At 45.6% G+C, this 17516-nt stretch overlaps 1 long non-coding RNA gene across 1 annotated transcript; it reads right to left on the bottom strand.

Annotated features, from left to right (window-relative positions):
- Positions 1-17418, bottom strand: LOC309363135. The gene is made up of 3 exons (XR_014165260.1): positions 17243-17418; positions 14343-14466; positions 1-115 (listed from the first exon to the last, which is right to left on the bottom strand). It is a non-coding gene; the product is annotated as an uncharacterized lncRNA (long non-coding RNA).
- Between the last annotated feature and the right edge of the window lie 98 nt (positions 17419-17516).

The following is a 17516-nucleotide window of genomic DNA, read 5'->3' as shown; positions in this document are numbered from 1 at the left end:
TTTTGCTCTTAATTTTTCATACTAGCACTGGTGCTTAAGCTAATTTCAGCCCTTTGGTGGCCTCCATTTTAGTTCTTCCTGTGGGGATTCAGGAGATTACATTTGGGTTTTTAACCTGAGGAAATAAAATGAGAAACAATTTTTAAAAATCAGTTGATGCTTTGCTTGGAAAATTAGAATACAGGATTTTTTTTGGTGAGCTGCTGTTGATCTCATACAAACAGAGAAAAATGAAGAGCACACTTTTTTCCATCATAAAAATGCAACATACAGGGACTGAAAGGACTTGGGCGGAAAAGGAGATTATTTACAAAATCATTTTTCAATAAGGGCCAACGTGTTCTTTTGACTTGAATTTTATGGAACAGCAAAAGGAGATGCAATAAGAAATAGCATCAGAGGACACAAAGCTTTGAGAAAAATGGGCTCTACCTTCCCCTTCCTCTTCGCAGCTATACAAAAAGTCAGCTTGAAAACTAGGGCCACATTATGCATGTTTGGTGGCCTGGCCTGGCTGGAACTACAACGAAAGATCAGTTTGAGAACTATAAAGAGTTTCAGCACATATTGGGAGGAATTCAATATTGCTCTATGTTGAACATCCCACCAGCACAAGAACGATTCCCCTTCTCCTCACCTGTATGCTGTTCTGGGAGGTTCTTCCAAACCCACACAAAATCATTTTGGGGAGACCAGAGAGAAATACATGATGCACTGGCAGAAGTCTTTGTGAGGGCTTCTGCTGATGGGACTTACTGGTTAAAATCCCTCCCACTGTCCATAGGGATTTCAATTTGGAATTTTCTCAATTGGTCAGGGCCATATTATTATTGGAAAGGGCCATATTATTTCAGCTCTGGCCACTCAGGTACAATCAGATCCTGATTTGTAGGTAGCCCTTAAACCAGTTTTCAGACTTGGATGGCACTGGAAACTGATTAAAAAATCATAAAGTCTCATCCACAACCAAGCATGTACGAGGAGGAAGAGACAGGGAGAAGTAGAGTAAACTGGACTTTCTCATTAATTCATGGGGGGGGCTGTGGTTTGTTGAAATGGTCCTGCTGTACCTGAATGAGGCCTTTTGTCTGCTTTGTGTTCATTTTACGAGAGATATAATCTGCTGTATTGTATCTGCTATATTTACCTTTCTGCTATATTCAACTTTGAAACAGAAAAGGCAGGATATGTGTTCTCAGTAAAATGAATTACACTTGGGTCTAGGTAATGCATTAATTCATTTTGATTAAATTGACCATCCATTTGCCTAAGCCAGCCATAACCTGTTGAACAAGAGGATCTTCATTAAAACTGGCAATTCCTCTAATATTCTTTGACATCTTCATTCCCAGACACTTACGCTGCACTGACCGCAATTTAAATGACCAATTCGAAACCTGCTGCTGAGAGATCAATTGGTCAAATCCCTGGAATTCTAGTTTTGATCAACTGATCCTGTATTTTAGCAGCATGTAGACCCCGAAAGCTTTAATTCCTAAGAGCTTTGAAATGGATTGTATACTATGAAGAAGACACTGCCCACACACAACTGAATTTCACATTCTTAGACTTTTGTCTTTATATCCAAAATCTCAGGATCCTGCATAGGTATACAAGTACAGGGCTCCAAAATGATGCCAGTCAAAATTAGGAATAACAAACAACCTTGCCTGTACCTCTTTGTATGCTAAGCACTGAGTTTTTGCCGATCAAGCAACCATGAAAGGCAAAGCACCTGCACCAAGAAGAAACAAAAGTTTTGTCTTTCTGGCCCTGCAACTCAGACCACAATGCAGGAGATGAATCTGCATACAAGGTTCAAGAAGGCTCCGAGAGGCACTGCTGGCACATAGAACTGTTCCATAATAGGATCACTGTAGAGTTGGAAGGGACCACAAGGGTCATCTAGTCTGTTATGTATTGAAGTTCTCACCCTGGCCACCAGGGGGTATTGTGTATATACTTTTCACTCAGGTCCACGTCAGTTAATTTAGGCGGGAAACCCTGGGTTGTTGTTGTTACAATGTTGACAGCCGGCTGCCTATAAAAGCAGGCCGGCTGAGCTGTTCAGTTCAGTTCCGTTCCAGCTTACTATAAAGAACCACTTGGAGAAATCTCTGTGTTGTCTGCTATGTCCACTCACAACTTAATATAGTCCAACCACCCGCCATGCAGGAATCTTTTGCCCAACATGGGACTCAAACACATGAGCCTGAGATTCAGGGTTTCATGCTTTAGCAACTGAGCTATCCCAGGTCCAGTATGGACCGGATATGAGAGAGTGGAAGAAAAGTCTCTTGAAGAAGCTTTGTGTACCTCCAACAGGTTCTAGAAATTACGGTGGTGTGTGGTTGCCTGCCGTTTAAAAAGAAGTGATGGGGAAACTGTTGCCTTCCAGATGTTGTTGGACTACAGCTCCCACCATCCTCAATAATTTGCCACTCTGGATGGGGCTGAGGGAAATACGAGGCCTACAATATCTTCTGGAGCATCACCAGTTCCCCCTCTCTGACTTATGGTTGCCAGGGGGTAAGCTCAACCCTGAGTATCGAAGGGGGTTGGGTTCCAGTTTAAAAAACTTCCTGTGTGTCTGACTCTCATAGGCGCCGACTCCATGGGGCCTGAGGGGGCCCGAGCCCCCTCCAAAATTCGTTTGGGGGGCTCTGCCCCCCCAATAATTTAAGAAAATTATTAGTTATATTATGCTTTGTAAAATCACAAAATTATGTTGGTATTTTTTATTTTCCTTGTTTGACGATAGTTACCTTTTAAAATTCATTCAGTAATGAGTTAAAACAAAGCCACTCCCGATCTAGAGAGGGGGTGGGGTTGCGGGCTCTCGACCCATCAACAATCTCGCGGGGCTGGGGGCTGGCGTCAGCCCCGCGAGAAGCGGGGATTCCCCCTAGCTCATTAATATTCACCGCCCACGGCGGCAGCCAATCGGCTGCCGCAAAGGGCGGGCCCTCACGGGTTCACTTAAGGTCGGGGCAGCCCGGGGCTCGCCCCTTTCGTTCCCCCAGCAGCAGCGGTTTGGAGGTCTTGGGCCCCCTCAATATTTTTTATAAGTCGGTATGGGCCCCCGCCCCCCCAATATTTTTTATAAGTCGGCGCCCCTGCTGACTCTTGCTTATACAGTGGTACAGTACCTCAGGTTAAGTACTTAATTCGTTCTGGAGGTCCGTTCTTAACCTGAAACTGTTGTTAACCTGAAGCCCCTTATCTAATGGGGCCTGCCGCTGCGCCGCTGGAGCACGATTTCTGTTTTCATCCTGAAGCAAAGTTCTTAACCCGAGGTACTATTTCTGGGTTAACGGAGTCTGTAACCTGAAGCGTATGTAACTTGAAGCGTATGTAACCCGAGGTATCACTGTAGTGGTTTGTCATCTTTTCTCACAACAACACCTTACACGGAAGTATACTCCACACCCCCACATTCAAAAGTGGTCCCTGAAGTTCTGGAGGGGGAGAGACTTGCTGAAGCAGCCATGTGCTCATAGGGCTCTGAGGCTTCCTCTCTGCTTGCTTTGTGAATTTAACTAGAGAGGCTCCTTTCCCACTGTCAGTCTGACACCTCTTGCCAACAATACATTACTCAGCAATTAGCAGAGAGGAAACAGCAAACATTTCAGCACCGCAACTGAGAAGCGGATATTTGCAAAATAAAAGGGAAGGCCAGGGAGTGGTTAACATCACTATGGTAACCATGCTGGCTCACATCCTTTTTTTTTTTTTGTGCTGGGGGAAAGCTGTATCCCTGTATCCTTTTGCAAATGATCACGCTTTGTGCCCTTCAGAATTGTTCCACTGATTCCTCTGTCAGAAAATTCCCCTAAACTGTAATATGATTGTGCTTTATTATTTTCCCTCTCTTATTTTTTTAGCCCTGAACAGGATGTCCTCTACGTCAGAAATGAAAATGTAAGCTGGCAGCAGTGTTTCTTCAAACTGCAGCACCTAGAAAAAGAGGAGGTGACTGAAGTACCATAAAGTAAAACAGATCTCAAAAGCTTGTTTGTTTGTTTGTTTGTTTGTTTGTTTGTTTGTTTGTTTGTTTTAAGGAAAATAACTCTTTGCGCTTCATTTTTTTACACACAAAAATCAAGAGTTTAAAATGGCTGAAATCCTACTGGGAAGGATAAAAGCTGCCTTGTTGTATCTGACTCATCCCAGTACTTGTGTAGAAAGATGTTTCAAAGTACACAGTGTTAACATGAAAGACTACCCGCCAGTCTACTGCTTGACAAGTACAGGACGTGAACTCATATTTCTCCGTGAGGCACAGACCAGAATGAGGCATCCTCTAAACAAACTGATCTCCTGCCAACCCCTCCTCTTAGCACCCACAATTCAGGTTTCAGCTCCGTATCGGGGCTGCCCATTGACTCTGCTGTACTTTGCACCCATCTCTCAAACGTGGCAGCTGTTTACACATTGTACTTATTAAAACGCAAAACTTCCAATCCAGGGAAGGCACTAGACTAGGTCATCTCTAATCCTCGACTGCTGTGCAGCCACTTTTTATGAAGTCAATAGTTCTTGAAATACTATTTTGTTGGCACATGTAAGGCATAGGAAAATGCCTTGCACTGAGTTAGGCCATTGGTCTATCGAGCTCAGTATTGTCTACACTGAGTGGCAGCAGCTGGACAGACTTCCAAGCAAGGGACTTTCACAGTGCTACCTGGAGATGCCAAAAATTGAACCTGGAGCCTTTTGCATGCACAGTACGTGTTCTGCCACTGCTACAGTCATCCAGATGCAGAGGCAAAGGGCACATGGAATTTCCTTATATGTTGGTATGGTAGGTACCGACATTCTGACATTAAATTATCATGGTCAACATATACACAGGAGGTTTGCCTCTCTTTTTTCGCAAATCTGCTTTGCCTTTAACAGCTGTGTGTTTTGCAAAACAGAAAGAACAAGTGAACCTTTTTCTGTTGTTTTTTATTGGTTTTCGGAACACAGAACAGGTCCCCTCCCCAAATACAGATGAAGTTTTTTTCACTACTGCATCTCCAGGCTATTGAAATCTCCACCTGTTGAACTTCTTTGCCTCTGGTGTGCTGTTAGAGGCACACAGCTCTGCTTAAAAACTTATTCAGATACAGTTCTTCAGGCTCTGCCTGTCATTGGCTCTGGCTCCACCTACCATTGGGCTTGCTGCCCACTGCCTCACCTGTCCCAATGGGCACAAGCCACCACTATATACTGTATTTATATATTGTTATAAGAAAAACTGCTCCCTTTCCCTTATGTGGTATTCCAGAGTCTGTATAGAGTCCTTAAGTGGGTTCCCTATCGGTAGGAGAAAACAGAGGCCAACCAGAGTATAATGAGAAGCAAAGCAGCTAGTAAGCCTGATCTTTATTCAAGGAACTGTTGCAACATGGTCCCCACTCCCCACACGCAGGAGGGAGGAGAACCCTGAACAAAGGTCCGCAAGCCCTCATCTAGACTTCTGAAATTGCCCACCCTGTAGCCCAAAACCACCCCCATAAAACATACATACATCACAGAAGGAGGTGGTCTTGAGTAGAATTCCTGCCTGCCAGGGTGTGTGTGTGTGTGTGTGTGTGTGTGTGAGAGAGAGAGAGAGAGAGAGAGAGAGAGAGAGAGAGAGAGAGAGAGAGATGGTTAATACTTTAGTTCCTGAATCCAGGTTACAGGCTCATCCTATTCATATACATATATGCCCTTAAGGCAGAATTTGCAAGCAAAAAGACAATGGGAAGGCTTTCCCCTTTACCTCCCTTCCTGCAGGGGAATATTTGACATTATTGGGAGTGTCAAAATGGCTTCAGGATTGCTCTCCCATACGATTTCAGACACACGGACGGATCATATATTCAGATATGTGTGCATTTATGAATATTTGTTCTATATATGAGATCTTAAAATTCTTATAATATAAAGTAACCAATTTTAGTCTATGACTAAAATATATGCTCCTGAAATAGAGGGCTGCACGGTGAACTCCCAACAGACATTGGAGGAGGTATCCAATGCACTCATTCCATCAGCAGAATGGAATAGAATTCCTGCCTCCTCTTCCCGAATCTGCTGCGGAAGTTTGGGGGATTCTCCAGAACAGATCTAAGAGGCATGTGGAGAGAGGAGGAGGGGACGTTTTATTGCCCAGCCTTGTCCTGACAAAACAAATATGTTGTATACTGCACAAGGTTTCTAATGCCCACTTTCCAGAAACAGCACCCCCTCTGCCGCAATCTTGAGACAGAAGAATAGTGTCAACGCAAGAGCCTCTGAAGATGCATAAAGGACTCTTTGGCTCACACCTGTGGCTGTAATCTTATCTTGAACAGAATATTAGCCAAGTTTTTTCTTCTTATTTAACTCAAATGCAGTGATCTAAAATTTGTATCAGAAAACCTTGGGTCCAGCAATATCTTTGAGCTATAAGTCAAATCTTCCCTGACCAAAGGCTAAACTGGCTGGGGATTATGGGAGTTGTAGTAATCTGCAGACCCAGTAAGGATGCTAATTGGGAAAAATAAGCCTAAACAGACATGTTGTGTATATGATATATAACATTCCCCTCCCTTAAAACACTTAGTGGGAGAAATGGAGAAACTTTGCAGGCCTATACATCTTACAACCCATCAACCTGAGTTCAGCTCCATAGGTGTGTGAGACCCTATTTTCCGCCAGTCACAGACAGGCAGCAAAAGCAGGAGACAAATTGAGTCCCCAGTGGTGAACATAACTGGCAATGTGCGTCTAGGACTACATTAAAAGAATAGGAGTTTCTATGGGGTCTCTGATACTGGTATCCTAGATGTGTTATTTTGTATGGAGCAATGTGATCATTTTTGCGCTTATAACTGACATCCTCTCTGCCTTCTTGGTTTACAGAATGTTCTCACTCCCAACAAACTCCCACGTTAAGAGGGTTTCCCCAGATTTTTAATGTGGATCAGTTGTTCTGCCCCATACTGCTGCCAGCTGACAAGGGTGGGTAGTGGGGATAGCCCCCTAAACAAACCTGGCCAACTCTTCTACAGAAATGTGCAAGGGAAACTCTTCACTGCATGGAGATAATAAACATCACCTGCCAACATGTGTACATCAAGCTTCTGTTAAAAGCACAGCTATGTTGGCTGCCTAGGTGAAAAGTTGGCCTGTGCCGTTTGCATCCTATTAGGCTGGAGAAGCATCCAAGGCCATCAGGCATTCAGGTAATTTACATGTCTGAAAGTACTTGTCAGCCATTAGTTGCAAAATTACATCAGAGACAGGAGGGCGCATTCCATTTGTTATCCTTCTTGAGTGATCAATTGAGGCCTTTCTAGGTAAAGTATAAGAAGGATATGGCTCCAGGCTCTGTCACTGTCATACAGCCGAGTAAAGGTCTTTTGAAAAGGGGAGTCAGACTACATAACACTCCATCTCTCATTCTCTGTCTGTCAGCCATCTGGCTGCCCACCCACCTACTCCTGAATCCTTACAGTGCAAAGAAGGGTTCTCATTAAGTTGCGTGGCGAGTTCCCGCCCCCCGCCAGGATAAATAAAGACACGAGACACCAAATTTAAGGTTAATTGGGCGAATTAGGCCACAACTTTATTGAATTCAGGAATGAGAGGCATTGGCATAGGCATTGGTCCTAACGACTATCCGGCTCCAGCCCATTTGCTGGAGACACGGGGAAGGGTTAACCTTATATCGGGGGGGGGGGGGAGACTCCCGTGAGGCACGTCGACTAGGAGCTCCCCCGGGTCACCGCTCTGGGGCGTGCCTTTGGCCCACACCTCCATAGGCTTCGGACAGGGCCACGCCCCCCGGGGTCCTTTAACGGACCACCCTTCGCTCGCTGGGGGGAGGTGATGGCGTTCCTCCCCCCACACACATCCTCTTAACCCCTTCTTACCAATGCCTACCGCCAAAGGCCGAGAAGTTGTGACGAGTTGCTACGAGGTAGGCGAAAAACCAAAAGGCCAGAAATTGCCAATTGGGAAAAATTCCTACCATGCCCCTTGCGGCGACAGACCGAAGTCCATAGCAAAGTCAAAGACCTACCTAAGCCTACTTAAAGGGAGGGAGGGTGGGAAAACGTGAGGGCGAGCCGGCGAAAAGAGGGCGAGCCCCCTCCGTGCCGGCTCTAAATAGGGCAAACCACGCCCCCCCAAACAGCCAGTGAATGGCTGGCTGGGGGGGGGCTGGCCCGGCCGGGATTCCCCTGCTCTCGCGGGGGCTGGGACCAGCCCCCGCTCATGTGGGGTGGGCGTGAAGCCCGCAACCCCACCTCCTGGGCAGGCCGGAAGTGGCTTTGCGTGGCGAGTTCCCGCCCCCCGCCAGGATAAATAAAGACACGAGACACCAAATTTAAGGTTAATTGGGCGAATTAGGCCACAACTTTATTGAATTCAGGAATGAGAGGCATTGGCATAGGCATTGGTCCTAACGACTATCCGGCTCCAGCCCATTTGCTGGAGACACGGGGAAGGGTTAACCTTATATCGGGGGAGACTCCCGTGAGGCACGTCGACTAGGAGCTCCCCCGGGTCACCGCTCTGGGGCGTGCCTTTGGCCCACACCTCCATAGGCTTCGGACAGGGCCACGCCCCCCGGGGTCCTTTAACGGACCACCCTTCGCTCGCTGGGGGGAGGTGATGGCGTTCCTCCCCCCCCACACATCCTCTTAACCCCTTCTTACCAATGCCTACCGCCACACGAGCAATCGCTCGCCGCCAATACTCTCATGCCTGAAACCAATCCCTTATCCCCTTTGCCACATCCATCATTTCCAGCATACGAGAGATGCACGCCATCAGCCAAATATCATTTCCCGCATCCGAAAGATGCACGCCATCAAACCGGTAGAGGGCCTCACACATAAGCCCGGGTGGTCAATGACACTCCCACCCAGGGCTGCCACTCTACGCACCACCGCCCCATTTATGGCTATCGGGCACCTGCCATCTCTCCAAACCTGCCTCTCCATCCACGAGGCCCAAATAAAATAGTAGTGACGTTTGGGTAAGAGGCCTTAAGTTCCTCAAAATCACTAAAGATGTGCCACATCAAGTCGACTGCCTTTCTATAAGCTAACTCTTTTCGCCTAATTGGATAACCAAACATCTGGGGGGCCCTCCGCTGTCACTCTGGCCCTAATAGCGGGCAACATTTCGGCCCAGCGCATTCCCCTTTGAGAGATCCAAGATATATTGATGTAGCTAAGGTGCGGCCCGAGACCGGAATTGATGGTGCGGACCCTGGCCCAATGCACCATGCTGTGCCCAATTATCCAGATGCGCGCCCTCATAGCTCCTGCACCCTAGGTCCCCGTTAATGGCATAGTTTCTATCCCAGTGGACGGTGCAGGGCCTATACTCCAAATATGCATCACAACGTCACCTGAAAGCAAAAGAAGGTAACAAAGCCAGGTCAGGTATACTGTGAACAATCACAAGGACTTACTAATATATCCTTTATATGCATCAGAGTTCCCTTAATGCATCAGACTTCCACTGCCCCCAAGTCCTTCATCCTTTCAGATGAGAGTCCCAAATGCACCGCTGTGGTGGGTAAACCGCTGAGGGTAAACCGCAGGCAGCAATCGCCCCTCGCATAACGTGCATGGACTGATGCCGTGCTGGTCGGCTGGGGGGCGTGGCTTGACCTATTTAGGGCCAGCGCGGAGGGGGCTCGCCCTCTTTTCGCCGGCTCGCCCACACGTTTTCCCACCCTCCCTCCCTTTAAGCAGGTTAGGCTTAGACAGGCCTTTGACATTGCTACGGACTTTGGTCTGTCGCCGCTTGGGGCATGGTAGGAATTTTTCCCAATCGGCAATTTCGGGCCTTTTGGTTTTTCGCCTACCTCGTAGCAACTTGTCACAACTTCTCGGTGTTGGCGGTCGCGGGGGCTGGAGCCAGCCCCCGCTCATGTGGGGTGGGCGTGAAGCCCGCAACCCCACCTCCTGGGCAGGCCGGAAGTGGCTCTGTGTAAATAAGATGTACATTAAGATATGCAAATATATACTAACAACACTTTGAGACTGTGTGTGCCCACCCTCCTGCAAATGATACATGGCTAGCTTCTCCACACTGAACAAAAATACTTCTGGAGATGCTGAGAGATTATGGTGTGAGTGAATTAGCTTTGCTAGCCACACAGTATCTTTTGCACAGCAAAATTGGTTGGGTTTTCAGTGATATTTGAGCTGTCAACAAAAATTCACAGAACATTCTGGAATGCTGATAGATAAAATGTTTGGGTAATAGCACTGAAGGGCTGAAAGTGCTATACCAGGCATAGGCAAACTCGGCCCTCCAGATGTTTTGGGACTACAACTCCCATGATCCCTAGCTAACAGGACCAGTGGTCAGGGATGATGGGAATTGTAGTCCCAAAACCTCTGGAGGGCCGAGTTTGCCTATGCCTGTGCTATACAGTCAAAAAGTGAGATACTAACTAAGGCAGTCTTGGCCAACATGGTGATGTTCTGATGTTCTTGGACTCCATCAGCCCCAACTGGAGATCTTTTAGGTAACCAGAGGTATGGAAATATGCCTACAGTCTCTGCTCCTGTTTACTATCTGACACTTTATTACCATTTTACAAGTGAGGCTGAGAAACATTGATCCCATTTATAGACCACATTCTAGGGCTTTCCCCCTTTCTCTTCCCTGCCATGAACTTCCTGAAATTGGTTTGGAGGGTTTCAGGAGAACCCCCAGAACAGTGTGAGGGTTGGGGGGAGACATGGAGGTGTCATTCCATTAGCACAAGCTGAAATGTTTGAGCTGATGGAACTGGAAGAACACTCTGTTGAATTTCTCCCTACCCAATCTAGTCTGAGTATAACTTAGTTGGGTACAACCATTTATTTCTAATTTTGCATATAAACTAGCCTATACAAATTGTATGTAATTCTAGCCCTGCTTCCTCTTTTTTGGCAGTGTATAAGTGGTCAGCCTTTGTGAAGCACCCTTTCATGCACTACAGGAATATACAGTAGGTCAGAATCCAAAGAACACTTTTAGGCAAGGCTGTGTTTTTGGCATACTCAGTAGGATTGCTGACCTTTTCTCTTCTTCTCTGAACCACAAGCCCATATACATATGGCTATGCTATATGTCAAGATGCTTTTGAATCAGCTTCAAAAACATGGCTTGCCATATGGCATGGAGGGCTGCAGTTTGAGAAACAGGAACTCAAAGCTGCCTTGAGTGTGTGGAGCCAATTGCAGACTTTGTTACAACCTGGCCATCACGCGTCCGTTTAACCTTACAATTTTTCAAACTCATTTAGAGATTCTGGCATATGTGAGGCTAAATTTTACAGATAGTTTCATGAATAACATGCAGCCTTAGCAAAACAATGAAGGGAAACTGAACACAACACAGGCCTGGGGTTATCAGCAGGTGCCATGGCACACTTGAAGACTTTGCCTGGCACCCGTGAAGCCTCTGAGCCCTTTCCCTTCTCTTTGTCCGCTTATTATCATGTGGAAAGAGCCATTCCCTTCCCAAGCTCCGGAAAATCTCATAAATGTGAAAGAGGAAGTGGAAAGAGCATCTTTCTCTCTCTGCCACTTCCTCTTTCACCTCAATGTGCTATTCAAGACACATCAGCACCTGAGAAGCTAAACAGAAAATGGAGCAACAGTAGGAAGGAAAGAGGGGAGGAAGGGAAAGGGGGAGGAGGGAAAGGCAAGTGGTGAGTGGAGGGAGGGAAACAGAATTGCCAGAGGGGAACCAGTGGGATGCCACAAAACTCAGGGGCGAGGGGGAGAGAGAGAATGGACTAACTCAGGCTCAGTGGCGTAGTGTGGGGGGTGAAGGGGGGCCGGCCGCACCGGGCGCAACATCTGGGGGTTAGAGTAAGGGGGCGCAAATCCACGGGTTAGGGGACGCAAATCCACGGGTTGGGGGCACAAATTACTTGGCTTGCCCCGGGTGCTGACAACCCACGCTACGCCACTGCTCAGGCTTCCTCAACCTTGGAACCTCCAGATGTTTTGAGACTACAATTTCCATCATCCCTGACCACTGGTCCTGTAGGCCAAAAACATCTGGAGGGCCGAGGCTGAGGAATCCTGGACTAACTCCATCAAGTGTATCTCTGTGAATGCAATAAATATTACTGTAAAGGGCAGCAACACTGCTTATTCATCTGATTTTCATAAATAAGAGAAGGTGTTCAAGATCTTCCTGCAAAGAGATAACAACAGATTACTAAATTAAAAAAATAATACCTGTGTGTGTGTGAGAGAGAGAGAAAGAGAGAGAGAGAGAGAGAGAGCGTGCGCTAGAGGGAAGAGAAACAGCCTTGCAGATGTTTGCCGCTTTAAAAAAGAAGTGTGGCTTCAGCATGCTCAGTTCCACAGGTGCACCTTAGTGGGGAATCACTCAGGCTACAAAGATGAAAAAGATGTGAGGCACCTTGAGCAAACAAAGAAGTGGGATAAAAGGACTTGGATAAATAGAATTTTATAAAATGTAACATTTTTTGAAAGTTTTTAACATAATGGCACTATCATGGAATAGGAAGGATTTGTGTCGTTCATCAACAGTGGTGAGAAAGGCATTGTCCAGTAAATGCCTCCCACTCGCAGAGTCACATTCCAAAGTGCACTCAGGCTTGCAATAAACTCACACCTTAAGAGGGAGGAAAACATTTTGCCAAGGATAAAATTAGTGATGTCCTCATAACTGAAGTACAGCCTTGGGGAAAGGCATTAAGATCCCATGTAAAGCTGATTAACAACTGCATAGTTATTAAACAAGGTAACAAGATACATTGCAGGGGGTTGAACTGGTCTAGATGAACCTTGGGGTCCCTTCCAATTCTACAATTCTATGATTCTAACTCCATCGTCTGGAAGAACTTTAGTATGTATTGGCCCCTGCTCTGTCATGGCACTACAATCTTGTTTTTCTTTGGCTTTCAAATTACACAGATACCCTTTCCTGAACACAAAAACATCTTGCCTGCCTTAAACTACCAAAATGTAGAATATAATCCCTTAATTCTGCAATGAAGAACAGCAAAAGAGGCTTGAGCAAAGGAGTCAACCTCTTTTCTTTTGGCCTTAGGCCCACCCCCAGCCAGCTGTCCATTGTCCTCCCTGGCTGAGGGCGGGTCAAAGGCCAGCTCAAGCAGGTGAGTAGCATCCACCCAGGTGAGCCCTGCTTGGTGCTGTAAACCCCGCCCACCTGTGGGGAAGGGAGGGCGGATATTGTTATGCTAAACACAGGTGTTACATCTGGGTCTATGGGTCATTGACAGTCAATTAGGATCTTTTCATTATAACAGAGTCAGCATTCTGAAAATAATTAGTCCTTTATCAATAATGATTTAAAGGACCACAGTCAAAGTATAATCTGAATTTTTTGAAAAGCTTGCAATACTTTTTTGACAAAATGTAAACAAAATAAATAAAAAGGTAAAGGTACCCCTTCCTGTACGGGCCAGTCGTGTCCGACTCTGGGGTTGCATGCTCATCTCACTCTAGAGGCCGTGACCCGGCGCCGTCCGAAGACACTTCCGGGTCACGTGGCCAGCGCAGCCCACGGAAACGCTGTTTACCTTCCCGCTATAAAGCGGTCCCTATTTATCTACTTGCACTTAAGAGTGCTTTCGAACTGCTAGGTGGGCAGGAGCTGGGACCAAACAACGGGAGCTCACCCCGCCGCGGGGATTCGAACCGCTGACCATACGATCGGCAAGTCCTAGGCACTGAGGTTTTACCCACAGCACCACCCGCATCCCATTATGATCCCTTAATAGTCATAGGAAAGCAAAAGCTTTAGAAGCTTTGTGGAGATTAATAGTTTTGTTTTAATATTTGTCTATTGCGAAGAAGTAAAGATTAAAAGAAAGGGAGCCACAGGAATGCTACATCCAGTAGCCAGTGGAGTGCAGTGGCTCTTTCTACTCAGACAGCTTCTTGTGGACTCAAAATGGATGGTCTTCCCTGGCAAGCCTTGAGAGCAATTCACCAAGCACTACTGCCATGAACCCCACCTGCATGTCTGTGGTACTAAAAACAGCATTTTAAGGATATATACAATAAGGCCTTGTCTACACAAAGATGAATTTTAATACCAGTGAAATATCTCCAAGGCAGTAAATGCTGTTAGATCAAGACACATCACTGCAGCTGAAAATTTAAAATCGCTCACTGAAAAAATCTGTCTCCTAAAACAATTTAAATCAAAAATCCCAACTACTTATCCCATGGCCAAGATAGCTGCATATCTTCCCCATATATATGATCCAAAACAAGGAAGGGTATATTTCTTAGTATACAAATGTGGTCTTAAATTCAGTCTGAAGTTCAGAGTCAGGCATCTCACATAAGGTGATATATACCTACCATATGGTTCCTAGCCAAAGGGCAGAACAGCTGGATAAACAAGGGCACAGCAGCTGCAAAAAAAGACAGGTACTCCATTGGAAATATTGTATCACTCCTTTTCTCCATGTATCAAATAGCTGATCTGATGATTAAAAAAAAAAATACAAGCAAAAATTATGATAGTCATTAGAGGCACATATCTTGACATCTAGTGCTTATTTCTTGATTGACCCAGAGATTAAGCAATGTAACAAATGTTCTCTCTGATGTTTGTTTACTTTTGTCATGAAAGATGCACCAGTGATGCATATATAAGCTCTTGCTGGTGCTGTCTTCAAAGGGGATAGGATAATAGCAGAAACTTTGCAGGTTGGAAGCTATGAGACTGCTATTGTATTGTAGCTCTATTACAACTGGAGTACTTAGATAGTATTAAGAAATAGGGCATTGAGTTGATATTATGCTTCCTGAACATTTTAGTATGTTATATTAAACTGTCACCAACCATTACATGGCAACAGCCATTCCATCAGGCTGTCGCAGACGAGAGAAGATAAGAAATGCAGTCAGAGCCACCATCTGCTCTGCTGAGAAGCCAGGCTCTTCCCCTCCATTAACTGTCATCTAGTAGCAACCATTACAGAAGGCTGCAGTTGGGAGAAGGAAGAGAAGGGATGCATGAGCCCTCCATGGAGACACAGCTGAGAGACCAGCAACATTCGGTGCCTCCTCTCCTTGAACCTTTCCACTGCAACTGGTCATTTGAAGAATTTGTAACTCAGAAGTATTCCAAGTTTGTTCCCCGACTTCCTGCCTCCTGAGTCCTCCCACCCCCATCATAATCTTCCAAGCAAGTCTTATAAAGTACGGTATATCCACCATCTGATTACATTGCATGTTCTTGCCATTATGTAGGGTGGTGTTGTTAGCTGCTTGTCCATCTTATCTATGCAATGTCATCAGGTAATGCTCTTTTGCAAATGCCATGTGTAAGAACAATAATCTCAAAGGGCAACATCTCTGATGTCTTCATCTATTTCTAGACACCTAAGTAACCTGGATCAGCAGGGGCTCCTTATAGGCTGAACACAGTGAGACCACAGTATTCTCTCCCTCTGTTTAACACACAAGCCTATGGCATTTTGATTCCAGTTGTCTGAATTCATTTTCTTTGGTTCATACAAGTTCTTTCAGTGAAACATGTGAAAGCATTACATGTGTTAATTTTGTTGTGGGTTAGTGAGGGCCCTTTGATGTGTGCTATTGCGGGAACGGTATATGTGTGTTTTATTTCATACTTGTGTCCCCCTAAAAGTTACTCTTGCTGTTTTATGTAGCACAACTAGCATATACAGGTGCTGTCGAAAGTAGCATAAATAAAATGAGAAAGGGCAAAGGTAGCTGTGTTGATCCAAAATAAAATTAAAAGTCCAGGTTCCCATTTATTAGGCTAACCAAAATGTCATAAAATAGTGTGCACATATAGCTAGACGACGAGTAGCCAGGATGGTGCCCTCCAGACATTGCTGGACTGCCCCAACCTACCGGCAGATGTTAAAAAGGATGGGGAGACTGTTGGTGTCTGTATATTGAAGCATGTGAGCAACTAGCAGATACTCAGAAAGGAATCTTTTGGATAGCTTATTATCTACCTTTCTCCTCAGTGGGTGAGGGGAAACAAAAGGGAAAGAGGAAGGGAAGAGGAGCTGATAAAACAATTACATAAGAGTGATCAGGGTAACAAAGGAAGAATGTAAGCAAATGCAGCATCAAAATGCCATGCTGGGTACAAGAGGATTAGCAGGAACAGAGTTTGGTTTCTAGTATATCACATGGAGATTCTTTTAGGAATGGAGAATCAGGGCATTGTTGTGCAAAGTATCCTCATCAGCTTCAGCTTCTTTCAGGCAGAAGGGGGTCTGGTTATGAGCAAATTGCTCCCAAAATTTTGGCAGTAGGGCAGGAGTATTTGTGTTAACTTTTCCCTCATCTGTCTCACTCCACCTCTTCAAACATTTTAATGAACATGAACAGACAACCCATTTATACCCTTGTTCATAATGTGGATGCTGTTCTGCAGGCAGTTGTAAGGGTTTAGGAGGCATAGCAGTGTTTTCATGAGAACTATTTAATCCCTCAATTTTGGAGAAGCAGAGGAAAAAGCAGTTGCATTAGGATAAGAGAGTACCCCACAAAATGAAGCAGCGGACCAGAATATCACTATTAGACCTGAAGATGTGTGTGGGTATGAAGGAATATACCTACCTGCAAATACTCATGTGACCTAAAAGGCTTTTATTTTAACTACCCCCCCTACCCCAGTTCCTGTAGCCAACCTTTCAAACTGCAGATTCTAGGAAAAGCTTGAAAGCTGGCCCTTACAAAATGACATTTTGAAGGGGGCAAGAAAAGGAACACTGCTTGCATTTTATGCTTAAAACTTAAAATTTTTGAACGTGATTATTTTTTTTAATGGATTTTATTATTGACAGGTTGCCTTCCTTTCTGCATAAATACCACAGAATTTAGAGTAAGGTCTTTCCGTTTCCACCTTCTCCCAGAACCAACTTTCCCCAGTTCCACGCAGCCTTCCTCGAGGAGGCATGGGCAATTTCTGAAGTCCAAAATTTTATCTCACTTTTCTTTCTTTTGCCATACTGGTTGCTAGGAAGCTGAAGCTACATAGCAAGCCCCTTTCCAATTAACTAGTTGGTTTTTTGCCAGCACCGAGGATAGATAGCACAAATTCCTGATTTTTTTTATGGTTTCGGGGTTTCTCTGCTCCCCTTTCAGTCTCAAGTCACGTTGCGTGTTCCCTTTTGCGCTGTACTTTTGTTTAAAAAAAGGAAGAAAAATCCTGCCTGTTCCAGGGACAAAAAATAGGCACCGTCAACTGAGCAAGTGGCCGGGAGGCTCACCTCTATTACCTCCCCCGAGCTCCTTAAGAAGCCCCACCAAGCCCCTAAACCCACGGCTTCTGCCTTGCTCCTAACCAGCATTTCACCAGACATTCTCCAGGACCAATGCGCAACTTCAGCGAAGTGGGAGGGCCTATATTCTACCCCCCGCCCCCACGAATAGGCGAAGAGCTGCTCATTAACCTGCCCCTTTTGATCTTTGTCGACACAGATACCAGTAGCCCCACCCCTAATTCCTCTTCCTGCCCTCGAGATCAACGTCCCCTTCTCGCAG

The sequence above is a fragment of the Podarcis melisellensis genome, assembly GCF_964234715.1.
Source record: "Podarcis melisellensis genome assembly, chromosome: 2".
Classification (NCBI taxonomy): domain Eukaryota; kingdom Metazoa; phylum Chordata; class Lepidosauria; order Squamata; family Lacertidae; genus Podarcis; species Podarcis melisellensis.
Note: the sequence above shows the minus strand (reverse complement) of the source record. Positions and strands in the feature narration are given on the sequence as shown.